Below are 4,705 nucleotides of genomic sequence, written 5' to 3'. Positions count from 1 at the left end.
CCTGGAGCAGGGAGAGCAATTACCTCTGACTCACAGAAGGAAGGAAGAGCCTGATTTTCTGCTTTGAATTCAGGTAACTCAGTCATGCTGACAGATGTGATTGGAGCACTGTGTTAGCCCAATTCCAGCGTGTGGTACATCCATGGCAGCCTCCTTTTTGCCCTGTTTTTCCCCATTTCCAGCGTGTGGTACATCCATGGCAGCCTCCTTTTTGCCCTGTTTTTCCCCATTTCCAGCGTGTGGTACATCCATGGCAGCTTCCTTTTTGCCCTGTTTTTCCCCAATTCCAGCATGTGGTACATCCATGGCAGCCTCCTTTTTGCCCTGTTTTTCCCCAAGCTGATGTCCTTGTGCCAGCACTGACTCCAAGTGAGCTGTGTGCAGTTGTGAGGCTGCTGTGGGCCAGCTGAGCTGGGGCTGCTGCACCCTGGGGAAAAGGTCACATCCCACACCTGCATTTTCTAAAGAAAGCTCTGTTGCTGGGCTCTCTTTAACAGAACTTGGTTTATTTTCAGCCCCAAGTGGCCGTGGGGAGTTCAGGCTCAGAGCTGGAGGAACAAGGTGTTTACAGAGTTGTTTCCTCCAGCTTTGCATTTGGCACTTGGATTCTTGGCTCCTCTTTTGCTGTTTCATTTGATATTCCATGGTGCTGCTGAAATCCATTTTCTCCAGCAGGTGCTGTGAAAATTTCCCTGTCTCAGTGCTGTGGAGTGAGACATCCACTGAGAGCCTGGAGGCTGCAGAGGAGCAGTCCTCACCTGCAGCTCAGCCTGTGGCCCTGAATTCTCTGGTTTTCAGTGCTCTTCACACTCCTGCTTGACCCCTGCACAAATTCTTGCCAATCTCTTCACTCCTTGCTGGCGCTCTGGAACTTTTCCAGAATTTTTGTCCCTTCAGTCCCACGTCCAGGCTCTTGACCCAGCCCTTTGGAGCTGTGCTGCTGTGAGCTCTCTGCAGCGCTGGCAGCTCTGTGCCACCACCTCAGGGCCTGCAGTGGTGCAGCAGTGCTGCCCAGGGGTGATTTTCCTGCCGGGGCAGCCCGGGGAGGGCTGTGTGACACTGCAGCGGGGGCTTGGCTCGGCTTTCCGCTCCCACAGCTCCCGGGGCAGCGGCAGGCAGAGATAAAGGGCTGGGGAAGGGAGGGCCCTGCTCCCTGCAGATCCCTCTGCTGATTGAGAGCTGAGCTCAGAGCTGGGCTGGGGGGCCCAGAGGAAGCTGCAGTCACTTCTCAGCAGGAAGGAAAATGACCACATGGAAGGGTGGTTAGAGCAGGGGGCAGGGGACAAAGGGAAAATGCTCTTTGGCACTCAGGGATTTGCCATGGGGTTGCTCACAGGGCAGGGGGTCTTACAAGTGGCATTCAAATCATGCAGCTTTTCCCAGGGTGCTTTTCATGCCTCTTTTAATTAATGTTTTTAACCCAGCACAATGGTGTGGTTTATTGCAGCCCTGTAAATGCTCAGGTCACTTGATCATTGTGCCTTACACTACAGAGATGATGCCATGGAGGGGCGTGGCTCAGATATTCTGATCTGATATCCTTCCACTTGGAATTTTAAATGTTGGTACTGCAGGACTGCCTTGTTGTATGTAAACATGTTAATCCAAAGTCTTCTTTGGGATTTGGGGAAGAGAGAGGGTCTTCATGGAGCAGGAAATAGGGGGGAATTTAGAGATTATTGTGTATTTTTTTATCATCAGTCTCTGGTCTGGCCAGCCTTGTGGTATCAGTGTTTTCTTCAGCCTAATTCTGACTATGAATGAATTCCCTCCCAGCCCATAACTGGAACAAAGCTGCCATGTGAGCACATCCCCAGTGGCTCCGTGGCAGGTGTCCCTGTCCCTGCTGCCCACCGGATCCCCTGACCTTGTGGAACACAGGAAAGCCAGGCCCAGGTGCTCTCACGTGGCCACCAGCCCCAGGGAGGGACCTGCAGGGGCTGCCCTGTGTTTGTCACACAGGCCCAGCACGTGGGGGACACAGGAACACAGCTGGGACCTTGGAAAAAAGGATGGAGATGAGTTTGTTTGCTTCCAGGCTGGCAAAACAGGACTTCCTGGAGCTGCACTCCTGCCCCAGCTCAGGGCCAGCTGCTGACGTTGTGTCCTGCCCTGGTGAGCTGCCTGTGCCCTGCGGTGACATCTGAGGGGACAAGTCCTGCTGCAAAACCTGCTCAGGTTTGTTTTCCTGCTGACATTGCTGCTTGCAGGGAATTCAGAGGGCAGGAGCAGCTGGGGCTCCATTTGGGCTGTGAGGGGCAGTGCTGGAGCCAGGACAGGGAGCAAAGGCACCTCTCAGGGCACTGGCCCTCCTCTGTCAGGATTTTGGAGTGACTTTGGCCAAACCCTTTTATCCTGCTGGATTCTCCTGAGTCCATTCCTTAGAGCTGGGCAGTTCAGCAGTGCCACAATCACGTGGCTGCTGTAAAACACACGGGCACCACATTCCACCAGACATTCCACCATCCAGCACAGCTCAGCGCTCAACTCCTTCCTTTCCAAACATTTTTGTTGCCTTTGCTACCTGCTCCCTGCAATTGGAAACCCAATTTCCTGCCCTTTCATCCTCTGCTTTTTTGATCTCAGCCTCGCTGGTGGGGGTTTTATCTATTTCTGTTTTCTTGTCTCAGGCAGCTTTTGTCCCCACACTTCCACTTCCTGAGGCTGCAGCTGGGGAGCAGTGAGGTCACCTTTGGGTGCACGTTGTTTTTGGGGAGCTGAGGGAAGGATGGAGGCTCCATCCCGGGGGAGGGATGGATTTTCCCAGTCAGGAAGGAAAGATGAAGGTGGAAGCAGAGCCTTGCAGCCAGGTTTGTTGGGACAAAGGAGAATGGAGGCTGGGCTGGAGGCAGGGTTTGGAGCTCCAGTCCCAGCTGGAGCATGGAAGTTGGCTGTGGCTGGAGTTGTGGCTCTGGATGTCTCAAGTTTTCCATCAGGTTTCTTTGCTGGAGGTCCTGAGAATGAGTGAAATGACCCCAAAGCTCCCCATCCTTTGAAATCCCAGAATCCCTGGATGGTTTGGGTTGGAAGGGACTTCACACTTGTCTGTTCTTCCCCTGCCATGGCAGGGACACCTTCCACTGTCCCAGGTGCTCCCAGCCCTGCCCAGCCTGGCCTTGGGCACTGCCAGGGCTCCAGGGGCAGCCACAGCTGCTCTGGGCACCCTGTGCCAGGGCCTGCCCGCCCTCCCAGGGAGGAATTCCTGCCCAAATCCCATCCATCCCTGCCCTCTGGCAGTTCAAAGCCGTTGTCCCTTGTCCTGTCAGTGCTGCTGTCTGTAATCTGTCCTGTCCTGCTCCACAGTTCTGTCCTCCTCTTCTCCAGAAGCAGCAGATCTTCAGGAGAGCACCCCGCTGTGCCCAGCTCGGGATGGAGCAGCACAGCCCAGAGCTCGGGGCACAATGGATCCCTGCCCAGTGCTGCTGTTTCCTGAAGGGGTGAGGGCTGAATCCCTGTGGGAATCATGTGGGAATGTGCCCTCCCCGTCCCCACACCTTCAGTGTCCCAGCCACCCCTGTGCCCAGAGTGTCTGCAGGGCCTGGAGCTGGGCTCACAGCACCACCCTGAGTAACAGCTCGCTGCTGGCTGTGTCCTGGGAGGAAAGGGAAGGCAGGAAGGAAAAACAACTGCTCACAATTTCCACTCATGACAAGAAAAAAAAAAAAAAAAAAGGAAATAAAAGGAAAGCATGAATCAGAGGAGCTGGTTCATTCAGGAACACAGAATTCTACAGAGCAACAAGGACCTGACCTCTGTAGCAGGAGTTTTTGTACTCTTTATTTATTTGTTGTGGGAGAATTTGGCATAAACAGAGGCAGAGTACGTGACAATATTGGTGACCTTCTGTTCAGAGCTGCCTCAGCCTGGCCGAGGGCTGAAAGCCAGGGGTGCCACTGAGCACCTTGGTGCTCCCTGGCCTTCCCCCTGCCGTGTCCCCTCCGGGGGGGCAGCACCCCTGGGTGGCATCGCTGGGCACCTGTGAGCTCCCTGTCCCCAGGGGGCACAACGAGGGATCCCTGACAGCCCAGGTGAGAGCAGGGAAAGCCAGGGGGATGGATGAGGGATGGAGGGGTGGAGGGATGGAATCCATGGATGGAGGGATGGATGGATGGGTGATGGATGGATGGATGGATGGGTGGATGGATGGACGATGGATGGATGGATGGATGGATGGCTGGATGGATGGATGGGTGGATGGATGGACGATGGATGGATGGATGGATGGATGGCTGGATGGATGGATGGGTGGATGGATGGACGATGGATGGATGGATGGATGGATGGCTGGATGGATGGATGGGTGGATGGATGGACGATGGATGGATGGATGGATGGATGAAATCCATGGATGGATGGATGGAGGGATGGAGGGATGGATCCAGGCATGGAGGGATGGATGGACAGATGGACAGACAGAAGAATGGATGGATGGATGGATGGACGGCAGAGCGGATGGAAGGGCAGCAGGACGGACGGACAGACAGACGGACAGACTGACCGCTCCCGCCCGGCGCGGGCTCAGCCGTACGTGACCACAAGCCCCGCCCCCGCGCCGCCAAAGGGGCGTGGCCTATCGCACCGGGGTCGCTCTCCGCGCCGGGGGCGGGGCCAGACGTGACGCCACGCGGGCCGGACCAATGGGAGCGCGGCGCGGCGGGGCGGGCGCGGCCGCCATTGGCCGGCGGTGATGTCAGGGCGGCGCGGG

This window comes from Passer montanus, unplaced genomic scaffold, assembly GCF_014805655.1.
Source record: "Passer montanus isolate IOZ18808 unplaced genomic scaffold, ASM1480565v1 scaffold132, whole genome shotgun sequence".
In the NCBI taxonomy this organism is placed as follows: domain Eukaryota; kingdom Metazoa; phylum Chordata; class Aves; order Passeriformes; family Passeridae; genus Passer; species Passer montanus.
Note: the sequence above shows the minus strand (reverse complement) of the source record.